The sequence below is a fragment of the Piliocolobus tephrosceles genome, chromosome 2 (genome assembly GCF_002776525.5).
Source record: "Piliocolobus tephrosceles isolate RC106 chromosome 2, ASM277652v3, whole genome shotgun sequence".
Classification (NCBI taxonomy): Eukaryota; Metazoa; Chordata; class Mammalia; order Primates; family Cercopithecidae; genus Piliocolobus; species Piliocolobus tephrosceles.
Window position 1 is genome coordinate 192,537,551 of NC_045435.1, and position 13,223 is coordinate 192,550,773.

The 13,223-nt window shown below is 42.6% G+C and overlaps 1 protein-coding gene across 1 annotated transcript in view; it reads left to right on the forward strand.

Moving 5' to 3' along the window:
- Positions 1-13,223, forward strand: part of UBXN7 (UBX domain protein 7) — a 78,488-nt gene that overhangs the window by 42,726 nt on the left and 22,539 nt on the right. The gene's annotated exons all lie outside the window — the stretch shown is intronic.

The window sequence follows — 13,223 nt, forward strand, 5'->3', positions numbered from 1 at the left end:
GGATCCTCCTACCTCAGCCTCCCGAGTAGCTAGGGCTACAGGCATGTGCCACCACACTCAGCTAATTAAAAAAATTTTTTTAGTAGAGACAGGGTCTCACTGTATTGCCCATGCTAGTCTCGAATGCCTGGGCTCAAGCAATCCTCCCGCCTCGGCCTCCCAAAGTGTTTGGATTGTAGGTGTGAACCACTGCACCTGGCCTTCAGTGACATTTTTTATTTTTATAAGAGCAAAAAACCATGGTCAGTGTATAGGGAATTGGCATCATAATAAGTATATCTACATGATATGCCTAAAGGTGACATTGATTTATATTTCTACCAGCAATATATGAAATATATTTCTACCAGCAAGATATGAAATATGTTTCTACCAGCAGTGTATGAGATTGTTTGATGAAATCCTTTTATTAGCCTTGTGTGGTGTCATTTTAGAATCTTTGCCATTTTGATAGCTTTTTAAAATATCTCACTTGTTCGTATATCTTTGACTACTACTGAGAATAGTGTGTGTGGTTTGTTAGCCATTTGTAAATTGTTGATAGGTATCTTTTGCCTAAATATTTCTGTGCGGATCCTAGTGTGTTTGAAAAGAGTATCTCTAATTGGAGAACACATTCACCCTCAGTTCTTCTTGCTTTTATCATGACTAAACCCAAAGAAACACTTTCCAAAGTATGTTTACTTGGTTGTCTGCTAACTTACAGACTTACTGAGGGCAGAGGGAAGATAATTCTTTTTAATAATCCTTGGGACCCGTTCTTGTGCATTAGGGGGAACACATTATATGTTAAATGAAGGAGTTTAGTAAAGATTTTAGATACTCTTCTGTTGCGGTGTTCACACACCTTGCCTTTTCATGTTGAATAGCATGTTAATGCTCTTTTGAGTTACAATAGCATTTCCATAGATGTAAATCACTTAAATTTCAGTTAAGTCTTTTTTTTTTTCTTGAGATGGAGTCTCGCCAGAGTGCAGTGGCACGATCTCAGCTCACTGCAACTTCCGCCTCCTGGGTTCAAGTAATTCTTCTGCCTCAGCCTCCTGAGTAGCTGGGACTACAGGTGCGCGCCACCACGTGGGCCTGGCTAATTTTAGAGACAGGGTTTCACCATATTGGCCAGGCTGGTCTTAAACTCCTGACCTCGTGATCCGCCCACCTCGGCCTCCCACAGTGTGGGATTACAGGCGTGAGCCACCACGCCTGGCCTTCAGTTAAGTCTTACCTGTTAGGATCATGTAGGCCAAAGAATAACTGCAAAATGTATATCAAGCCCGACAGGTGGCACAAACTACTACTTGGGAGGCCGAGGTGGGAGGATCCTTTGACTCCACGAGTTCGAGGCTGTAGTGTGTGATGATCGTGCCTATGAAAAGCCACTGCACTCCAGCCTGGGCAACATAGTGAGACCCTATCTTTCCCTTTTCTTTCTCTTTTTTTTTTTGAGACAGGTTCTCATTCTGTCACCTGGGATGGAGTGCAGTGGCAGAATCATGGCTCACTGCAGTCTCCAACTCATGGTCTCAATTGATCCCTTGGTCTTAACCTCCCAAATACGTAGGGCTACAGACACCCACCACCACACCTGGCCAATTTAAAAAGGATTTTGTGGAGAGGGGGCTCTTGCTGTGTTCCCCAGGCTCGTCTCAAATTCCTGGTGTCAAGTGGTCCTTCTGCCTTGGTTCCCAAAGTGCTGGGATTACAGACATGAGCTGAGACCCCATTTCTCAAAATAAACAACCGATGTATATCAGCTGCACATTTGAACATGTTATGATTATATTTTTAAAAAATTTGTCCTTCGATATACTTTTACACTGTCATACATGAAGTATTTAGGAGAAGGAATTTCATTGTTAGCTTGTGTGTTAGTTTGCTTGCATTGCAAGAAAGGAATCCCTGAGACTGGGCAATTTATAAAGAAAAAGATACTATTTTGACTGACGTTTCTACAGGCTTTATAGAAAACATGGTGCTGACATCTTCTTCTGGTGAGGCTTCAGGAAGCTTGCAGTCATGGCGGAAGGCAAAGGGGAAGCCGGTGTAACACATGGTGCGAGGAGCAAGGGGTCAAGCCATTCACGAGGGGTCCGCCCCCATGACCCAGACACCACCTATGAGGCCCCACCCCTAACACTGGGGATTACATTTCAGTATGAGATTTGGAGGGGACAAATGTCCAAACCATATCAGTGTGCTCTCCAGTTTCAATTTTCTGAATCAGAAAACCATGAAAGTGGTTTGGCTACATGGAACAGAAAACCCAAATGATGATAATTTGACGAAACAGTGATTTGTTTTTGTCAGTAATAAGCTTAGAGTTTAAGAAATTATTGGTGTTCGTTCATAATTTCAAAGATGTCAGGTTAGATGTCTCCTCAGTTTTCTTCATCTTTCCCTCATGGTCTCAACATGGCAGCTGCCTGTTCTTCCTAGTATTCTGGTGATAATACAGACATTGAGAGAGAGAATAGCAGCAAGATGAAAGGCAGAAAAGGATCTTAGTTTGTTTTGGCATGTTTTCTATTTTTATTAGCTTCTGAGTTGCTCTAGGACATGATGCAGTAACTAAGCTTGATTTAATTTGGTCACTTTGGAAGGAAGAAGCAGTTACTCTTCTGCTTGCTCATTAAGGGAAAATGGGAATCTCTTTTGATGTTGATATAATTGTAGGTTATATCACCTTTTTTGCCTTGTATTTCATGGCCTGTGTTTACCGCAGTCTATTTTTTTTTTCACTGATAATATTATGCTTAACCATCTGCAAGATTTTAAATGAAATAAACATTCCCTTCCAAAAGCAGGTATTTCATTATGGTTAATGATACATGTATTAGTTTTATAAAAATTAGGGAGATAACATGCAAAATTAAGTCATTGAAGTTTAGAAAGATAAATGTTAAAAATTAGAGGGATACTCTTTGGCTGACCAAGGAGGGCCCATAGGTTTGTTCCTCAATATTAGATGTAAATGTGAGCCACAGTTTTGCAGGTTTAGAAACTAGTGTAACTAGAGGTAGATCATGTTCAAGGATTCTTTCTGGCTCATGCTAACCAGATGAGAGAGACTGATAATTCACTTGTTCACTCAATGCATATTTATTGAGTCCTTGTGTTGCAGGATCTAGTTTTAGGTGATGGAGAATAAAGGTTTGACTGCATGTGAGAGAGACCGGGAAAAAAATAAACAGTAGCTTATTTATGTATTTATTTATTTAATTATACTTTAAGTTCTAGGGCATATGTGCACAACATGCAGGTTTGATCCATAGGTATACATGTGCCTTGTTAGTTTGCTGCCCCATCAACTCGTCATCTACATTAGGTATTTCTCCTAATGCTATCCCTCCCCCAGCCCCCCACTCCCTGACAGGCCCCGGTGTGTGATATTCCCTGCCCTGTGTCCAAGTGATCTCATTGTTGAATATCCACCTGTGAGTGAGATCATGGCAGTGTTTGGTTTTCTGTCCTTGCAATAGTTTGCTCAGAATGATGGTTTCCAGCTTCATCCATGTCCCTGCAAAGGACATGAATTCATCCCTTTTTTATGGCTGCATAGTATTCCATGGTGTATATGTGCCACATTTTCTTAGTGCAGTCTCTCATTGATGGACATTTGGGTTGGTTCCAAGTCTTTGCTATTGTGAATAGTGCTGCAGTGAACATATGTGTACATGTGTCTTTATAGTAGCATGATTTATAATCCTTTGGGTATATACCCAGTAATAGGATTGCTGGGTCAAATGGTATTTCTAGTTCTAGATCCTTGAGGAATCACCACCACGCTGTCTTCCACAATGGTTGAACTAATTTACACTCCCACTAACAGTGTAAAAGTGTTCCTGTTTCTCCACATCCTCTCCAGTATCTGTTGTTTCCTGACTTTTTAATGATTGCCATTCTAACTGGCATGAGATGGAATCTTATTGTGGTTTTGATTTGCGTTTCTCTGATGACCAGTGATGATGAGCATTTTTTCATGTGTCTGTTGGCTGCATAGATGTCTTCTTTTGAGAAGTGTCTGTTCATATCCTTTGCCCACTTTTTGATGGGGTTGTTTGTTTTCTTGTAAATTCGTTTTAGTTTTTTTGTAGATTCTGGATATTAGCCCTTTGTCAGATGGGTAGATTGAACAAATTTTCTTCCATTCTGTAGGTTGCCTGTTCACTGTAATTGGTAGTTTCTTTTGCTGTGCAGAAACTCTTTAGTTTAATTAGATCCCATTTGTCTATTTTGGCTTTTGTTGCCATTGCTATTGGTGTTTTAGTCATGAAGTCTTTGTCCATGCCTATGTCCTGAATGGTATTGCCTAGGTTTTCTTCTAGGGTTTTTATGGTTTTAGGTCTAACATTTAAGTCTTTTATCCATCTTGAATTAATTTTTGTATAAGGTGTAAGGAAGGGGTCTAGTTTCAGCTTTCTACCTATGGCTAGCCAGTTTTCCCAGCACCATTTATTAAATGGAATCCTTTTATTATTCAAGGGAATCCTTTCCCCATTTCTTGTTTTTGTCAGGTTTATCAAAAGATTAGATGGTTGTAGATGTATGGTGCTATTCCGAGGGCTCTGTTCTGGTTCATTGGTCTATATAATCTGTTTTGGTACCAGTACCATGCTGTTTTGGTTACTGTAGCCTTGTAGTATGGTTTGAAGTCAGGTAGCGTGATGCCTTCAGCTTTGTTCTTTTTGCTTAGGATTGTCTTGGCAATGTGGGCTCTTTTTTGGTTCCATATGAACTTTAAAGTAGTTTTTTTCAATTCTGTGAAGAAAGTCGTTGGTAGCTGATGGGGATGGCATTGAATCTTTAAATTACGTTGGGCAGTATGGCCATTTTCACAGTATTGATTCTTCCTATCCATGAGCATGGTATGTCCTTCTATTTGTTTGTGTTCTCTTTTATTTCACTGAGCAGTGGTTTGTAGTTCTCCTTGAAGAGGTCCTTTACATCCCTTGTAAGTTGGATTCCTAGGTATTTTATTCTCTTTGAAGCGATTGTGAATGGTAGTTCACTCATGATTTGGCTCCTTGTTTGTCTGTTAATGGTGTATAGGAATGCTTGTGATTTTTGCACATTAATTTTGTATCCTAAGACTTTGCTGAAGTTGCTTACCAGCTTAAGGAGATTTTGGGCTGAGATGATGGGGTTTTCTGAATGTACGATCATGTCATCTGCAAACAGGGACAATTTGACTTCCTCATTTCCTAATTGACTACCCTTTATTTATTTGTCTTGCCTGATTGCCCTGGCCAGAACTTCCAACACTGTGTTGAATAGGAGTGGTGAGAGAGAGCATCCTTGTCTTGTGCTGGTTTTCAAAGGGAATGCTTCCAGTTTTTGCCCATTCAGTGTGATATTGGCTGTGGGTTTGTCATAAATGGCTCTTATTATTTTGGGATACGTTCCATCTGTACCTAGTTTATTGAGAGTTTTTAGCGTGAAGGGCTGTTGAATTTTGTCAAAGGCCTTTTTTGCATCTATTGAGATGATCATATGGTTTTTGTCATTGGTTCTGTTTATGTGATGGATTATGTTTATTGATTTGCGAATGTTGAACCTGCCTTGTATCCCAGAGATGAAGCCGACTTGATCATAGTGGATAAGCTTTTTGATATGCTGCTGGATTCGGTTTGCCAGTATTTTTTTGAGGATTTTCGCATCAATGTTCATCAGGGATATTGGTCTAAAATTCTCTTTTTTTGTTGTGTCTCTGCCAGGCTTTGGTATCAGGATGATGTCGGCCTCATAAAATGAGTTAGGGAGGATCCTCTTTTTCTGTTGATTGGAATAGTTTCAGAAGGAATGATACTAGCTCCTCCATGTACCTCTGGTAGAATTCGGCTGTGAATCCATCTGGTCCTGGACTTTTTTTGGTTGATAGGCTATTAATTATTGCCCCAATTTCAGATCCTGTTATTGGTCTATTCAGAGATTCAGCTTCTTGCTGGTTTAGTCTTGGGACGGTGTATGTGTCCAGGAATTTATCCATTTCTTCTAGATTTTCTAGTTTATTTGCATAGAAGTGTTTATAGTATTCTCTGATGGTAGTTTGTATTTCTGTGGGGTCGGTGGTGATATCCCCTTGATCATTTTTTATTGCATCTATTTGATTCTTCTCTCTCTTCTTTATTCTTGTTAGCGGTCTATCAATTTTGTTGATCTTTTCAAAAAACCAGCTCCTGGATTCATTGATTTTTTTTTTTTGGAGGGTTTTTTGTGTCTCTGTCTTTCAGTTCTGCTCTGATCTTAGTTATTCCTGGCCTTCTGCTAGCTTTTGAAAGTGTTTGCTCTTGCTACTCTAGTTCTTTTAATTGTGATGTTAGGGTGTCAATTTTAGATCTTTCCTGCTTTCTCTTGTGGGCATTTAGTGCTATAAATTTCCCTTTACACACTGCGTTAAATGTGTCCGAGAGATTCTGGTACGTTGTTTCTTTGTTCTCATTGGTTTCAAAGAACATCTTTATTTCTGCCTTCATTTCGTTATTTACTCAGTAGTCATTTAGGAGCAGGTTGTTCAGTTTCCATGTAGTTGTGCAGTTTTGATTGAGTTTCTTAATCCTGAGTTCTAATTTGATTGCACTGTGGTCTGAGAGACAGTTTGTTGTGATTTCTGTTCTTTTATATTTGCTGAGGAGTGCTGTACTTCCAACTATGTGGTCAATTTTGGAATAAGTGCAATGTGGTGCTGAGAAGAATGTATATTCTGTTGATTTGGGGTGGAGAATTCTGTAGATGTCTATTGGGTCTGCTTGTTGCAGAGCTGAGTTCAGGTCCTGGATATCTTTGTTATCTTCTGTCTTGTTGATCTGTCTAATATTGACAGTGGGGTGTTAAAGTCTCCCATTATTATTGTGTGGGAGTCTAAGTCTCTTTGTAGGTCTCTAAGGACTTGCTTTATGAATCTGGGTGCTCCTGTATTGGGTGCATATATGTTTAGGATAGTCAGCTCTTTTTGTTGAATTGACCCCGTTACCATTATATAATGGCCTTGTCTCTTTTGATCTTTGTTGGTTTAAAGTCTGTTTATCAGAGACTAGGATTGCAACCCCTGTGGTTTTTTTTTGCTTTCCATTTGCTTGGTAGATCTTCCTCCATCCCTTTATTTTGAGCCTGTTTGCGTCTTTGCACGTGAGATGGGTCTCCTGAATACAGCACACTGATGGGTCTTGACTCTATCCGATTTGCCAGTCTGTGTCTTTTAATTGGTGCCTTTACCCCATTTACATTTAAGGTTAAGATTGTTGTGTGTGAATTTGATCCTGTCATTATGATGTTAGCTGGTTATTTTGCTCATTAGTTGATGCATTAGTGCTTCCTTTAGGAGCTCTTATAGGGCAGGCCTGGTGGTGACAAAATCTCTCGGCATTTGCTTGTCTGTAAAGGATTTTATTTCTCCTTCACTTATGAAGCTTAGTTTGGCTGGATATGAAATTTTGGGTTGAAAATTCTTTCTTTAAGAATGTTGAATATTGGCCCCCCACTCTCCTGGCTTGTAGGGTTTCTGCTGAGAGATCTGCTGTTAGTCTGATGGGCTTCCCTTTGTGGGTAACTTGACCTTTCTCTCTGGCTGCCCTTAACACTTTTTCCTTCATTTCAATCTTGGTGAATCTGACAGTTGATGTGTTTTGGGGTTGCTCTTCTCGAGGAGTATCTTTGTGGTGTTCTCTGTATTTCCTGAATTTGAATGTTGGCCTGCCTTCCTAAGTTGGGGAAGTTCTCCTGGATAATATCCTGAAGAGTGTTTTCCAACTTCATTCCATTCTCCCCATCACTTTCAGGTACACCAATCAAACGTAGATTTGGTCTTTTCACATAGTCTCATATTTCTTGGAGGCTTTGTTTGTTTCTTTTTACTCTTTTTTTCTCTAACCTTGTCTCCTCGCTTTATTTCAGTAATTTGATCTTCAATCACGGATACCCTTTCTTCCACTTGATGAAATCAGCTATTGAAGCTTATGCATGCGTCACGAAGTTCTCATGCCATGGTTTTCAGCTCCATCAGGTCACTTAAGGTCTTCTCTACACTGTTTATTCTAATTAGCCATTCGTCTAATCTTTTTTCAAGGTTTTTAGCTTCCTTGCGATGGGTCCGAACATCCTCCTTTAGCTCGGAGAAGTTATAACCGACCTTCTGAAGCCTACTTCTGTCAACTTGTCAAAGTCATTCTCCGTCCAGCTTTGTTCTGTTGCTGGCGAGGAGCTGCGATCCTTTGAAGGAGAAGAGGCACTCTGATATTTAGAATTTTCAGCTTTTCTGCTCTGGCTTCTCCTCATCTTTGTGGTTTTATCTACCTTTGGTCTTTGATGTTGGTGACCTACAGATGGGGTTTTGGTGTACATGACCTTTTTGTTGATGTTGATGCTGTTCCTTTCTGTTTGTTAGTTTTCCTTCCAACAGGTCCCTGAGCTGTAGGTCTGTTGGAGTTTGCTGGAGGTCCACTCCAGACCCTGTTTGCCTGGGTATCACTAGTGGAGGCTGCAGAACAGCAAATATTGCTGCCTGATCCTTCCTCTGGAAGCTTCGTCCCAGAGGGGCAGCTGCCTATATGACGTATCTGTTGGCCCCTCCTGGGAGGTGTCTCCCAGTTAGGCTACATGAGGGTCAGGGATCCACTTGAGGAGGCAGTCTGTCCTTTCTCAGCACTCAGTTGTCATGCTGGGAGAACCACTGCTCTCTTCAGAGCTGTCAGACAGGGACGTTTAAGTCTGCAGAAGTTGTCTGCTGCCTTTTGTTCAGCTATGCCCCGCCCACAGAGGTGGAGTTTAGGGGCAGTAGGCCTTGTTGAGCTCTGCCCAGTTGGAGCTTTCCAGCCACTTTGTTTACCTGTTCAAACCTCAGCAATGGCGGACGCCCGTCCCCCAGCCAGGCCTCCTCCTTGCAGACTGCTGCACTGGCAGTGAGCAAGGCTCCGTGGGCATGGGACCCACTGAGCCAGGCACGGGAGAGAATCACCTTGTCTGCTGGTTGCTCAAACCTTGGGAAAAGCACAGTGTTTGGGTGGGAGTGCTCCGTTTTTCCAGGAAGTCTGTCACGGCTTCCCTTGGCTAGGAAAGGGAAATCCTCCAACCCCTTGTGCTTCCCGGGTGAGGTGATGCCTTGCCCTGCTTCAGCTCGCCCTCCGTGGGCTGCACCCACTGTCCAACCAGTCCCAGTGAGGTGAACCAGGTACCTCAGTTGGAAATGCAGAAGTCATCCATCTCTGCGTTGATCATGCCGGGAGCTGCAGATGGAGCTGTTCCTGTGCAGCTGTCTTGGAATGTCCCACCACAAACAGCAGCTTCAGAGCTTCAGCAGGTGGAGTCCAGGCCGTCAGCAGGACTCGCTCTGTGAAGTGATCAGAGCTGCAGAATTTTTTCTGTCTTGCCCTGCCATCCCCTGTGTCTTGCATGCCCTTGTCTGCATGATTCCAGTTGGCTTACCACCACGTTTGCTTACTAAACAGCATGGAAGGCTGCTCTGCCTGTGGAGTAGCCGTTCTTCATTCCTTCACATTCTTAATAAACCTGCTTTCACTTTATAGACTCGCCCTGAATTCTTTCCTGTGCTAGGTCCAAGAACCCTGTCTTGGGATCTGGGTCTGGACCCCTTTCTGGTAACATCGTTCTGGCAACCACAGAAGGGACAATACTGAGGAAACCCCCAACCCAAAGGCTAACTTTGGTTAAGTGGTGGGGCCCAGTAACGTCTTTCTGGCGAATCACAGAAGGGATGACACTGAAGAGACCCCCAACCCAAAGGAAAATCATCTGTGAGCACCAGTTGGCTGAAGGACGCCACCTTCTGTTGGGACTCGAGTTACGAATGGTGCTCGCCATACAGGTGCTTTCAGACTGAGGTCCTGTCTCTTCTGAATGCAGGAGGTCTAATAGCCAGGAATATCATCGTCCCTGTTAAGCATGAAGAAGTTACAGAAGGTGAATCTTTCTCCCTCTGCAACCCTTAGGATTAAGGGTTCTCTTAAAGGGAGGGAGGAACTGTCAGAAGCATTTAAAACAGAGCGACTCCATTTTGAATAGGGGCTCGGTAAAATAAGGCTGAGACCTAGTGGGCCGCATTCCCAGACGATTAGACTTTCTAAGTCATGGGATGAGATAGGAGGTCAGCACAAGAAACTGATCCCGAAGACCGTGCTGATGAAACATGTTGCAGTAAAGAGGTCGGCTAAAATCCACCAAAACCAGCACGGCAATGAGAGTGACCTGGTCGTGCTCACTGCTCCACTCCCACCAGCGCTCTGGCAGTTTACAAATGCCATGGCAACACCAGGAAGTTCCCCTGTATCCTCTAAAAAGGGGGAGGAGCCCTCAGTTCCCGGAACTGCCCAACCTTTTCCTGGAAAACTCATAAGGAATCCACTCCTTGATTAGCATATAATCAAGAAATAAACATAAAAATTGGCAACCAGCAGCCCTTGGGCTGCTCTGCCTCTGGAATAGCCATAGTTTATTCCTTTACTTTCTTAATAAACTTGCTTTCACTTAAAAAAAAAAAAAATAAACAGCATGGAAGAGGGAAGAGGTGATAAGGGTACACATTTCCCTTTAAAGGAACAACCTAGAAGTTGGACACAGCACTTCTCTCTACATTCCGTCTGCTGTAACTCGGCAGCATGGCTACACCCATTTGCAAGGGACACCAGGAAATCCAGATGCTTAGTTAAAAATTGGAGGTTTTATAAGTAAGAGGGACAAGGGGAGAATGGGTTATTTGGTACCAATAAGCAGTTTCTGCCACAGGGAGGTAGTGGTAAATTATATAAAACCCTTGCCATTGTAGCGTTTATAATCTAGTAGGAGAAACAGACTATAAACAATGTAAAACAAACATACACAAACACATATATAATAACAGTGAATACATATGTTTATCTTTGATGGAGAGAGAGTGTGACATTGATTTCAAGTTACAGTAGTTGCTTGGAGAAAGAATAAAAGATGCCAGGACGCAGTGACTCATGCCTGTACCAATCCCAGCAGTTTGGTGGGAGGCTGAAGGGAGTAGATCACTTGAGCCCAGGAGTTCAAGACCAGCCTGAGCAATATGGTGGAACCCTGTCTCTACAAAAAAATAGAAAAAGTCGGCTGGACATGGTGGGTCCAGACCTGTGGTCCCAGCTATTCAGGAGGCTGAGGTGGGAGGATTGCCTGAGCCCAGGAGGCTGAGGCTGCAGTGAGCTGTGGTGGTGCCATTGCCCTCCACCTTGAGCAACACAGTGAGACCCTGTCTCAAAAGGAAAAAAAAGGAGAATAAAATACAGTAAGGGAAGGAGAGAGGGGGGGCTGTTTTTTGTTTGTTCAGGGCCATTTTATGTGTGTGGTCTGAATTGAGTTAAGCATCTGGAAATTTGTAATGTCCTTTGCAAGTAGATGTGTCCATGTTGCCAAATTCTGTTTCTTCTTACAGCTAAATTGAAAGCCAGGTTGATTTCATAGGTTCCACATGTGTTTGTAATTGTGAGGAGAAAGGACTGTATTAGGAAGATTAGAGAAGATTTCTGAAAGGATGAGATATGAATAGAAACCTTAGTGAAGCGAGGGAATACGAACGGTGGGGAGGTCTGAGGGAAGAGCAGATAATACAGTGTGGACATACTGATGTTGGAAAGAGCTGGCACAGTCAAGAAAACCAGCTGAGTGTATCGCGCCACTGCACTCCAGCCTGGGGCACACAGTAAGACTCTGTCTCAAAAAAAAAAAAAAAGAAAACCAGCTGAGTGAGCCAAACACTTAGGCCAAATGGTCTGACCTGGGCAAGGGAATGTTTCCTATGTTTTCTTTCCCCACCATCCTGTAAGCTGTATGAACACAGGGACTTCGTTTTCTTGACTGTTGTGTGTCCACAGGGCCTAAAACAGTTCAATTAGCCTTGATGAAATCTTGATTATGCCAGAAAGAATATTGTGCAGAAAGAATCAGAATAATTTCTGTAATCCTCCCTCCCTCCCTGCTTTCCTCCCTTCCTCTCTTCCTCCCTTACAATCTAAGCTCACTGCAGCCCCAACTTCTGGGCTCAAGTGATCTGCCCACCTCAGCCCCCCAAGTAGTTGGGATTATGGGCATGTGCCACCATGCCTGGTTAAATTTTGTATTTTTTGTAGAGATGACGTTTTGCCATGTTGCCCAGGTTGGTCTTGAACTCCTGAGCTCCCGTGGTCAACCGGCCTTGGCCTCCCAGAGTTCTGGGATTACCGGTGTGAGCCACTGAACCCGGCCAATATTTCTAATTTCTTGAGAGAAAAAAAAATCCACATTTTAAATTGGTATCCCATTACATGTGCACCTAGCCCTGAGAGTATTTTGTTAATTTCAAAAGTATTTAGTATAAATGCAAGTTAAAATATGTAGCCGAAGATATAAAGAAGAGCCTACTTAGTACTAATTTTCTTTTTCTTTTTTGACTAAGTCTTGCTCTGTCACCCAGGCAGGAGTGCAGTGGCATGATCTTGACTCACTGCAACCTCTGCTTCTTGGGTTCAAGCGATTCTCCTGCCTCACCCTCCCGAGTAGCTGCGACTACAGGCACACACCACCACTCCCGGCTAATTTTTGTGATTTTAGTAGAGACAGGGTTTCACCATAGTGGTCAAGCTGGTGTCCAGCTCCTGACCTCAGGTGATCACCCACCTCGGCCTCCCAAAGTGCTGGGATTACAGGAGTGAGCCATCGCGCCTGGCAATATATAACATTTTTCTGGTTAAACTTATATATTGTTTACATTTAATTTTATTCAAATTAGACAAATCATTGAAATTTAGAAAATGAATGAGGAAAAATGAAATTGTAATTCCCGTTTCCATAAAAAAGTACTGTGTATATTTTAATGTATTTTCTTCTTGACTTTATGTATATATATTTACTGAAACATACTAAATTTGTTCAAATCCTACATTTTCTTTTTGTTTCTTTTTTTGAGGCAGTCTTGCCCTGTTGCCCAGGCTGGAGTGCAGTGGCGTGATCCCAGCTCACTGCAACCTCTGATTCAAGCAATTCTTGTGCCTCAGCTACCCAAGTAGATGGGATTACAGGCATGCACCTCCACCCTCGTCTAATTTTAGTGTTGTTAGTAGAGATGAGGTTTCGCCGTGTTGGCCAGGCTGCTCTGGAACTCTTGGGCTCAAATGATCAGCCCACCTCGGCCTCCCAAAGTGCTGGGATTGCAGGCGTGAGCCACCGCGCCGGGCCTGAACCCTTGTTTATCATGCCTTCCTGATCTGACTGGTGCTGGG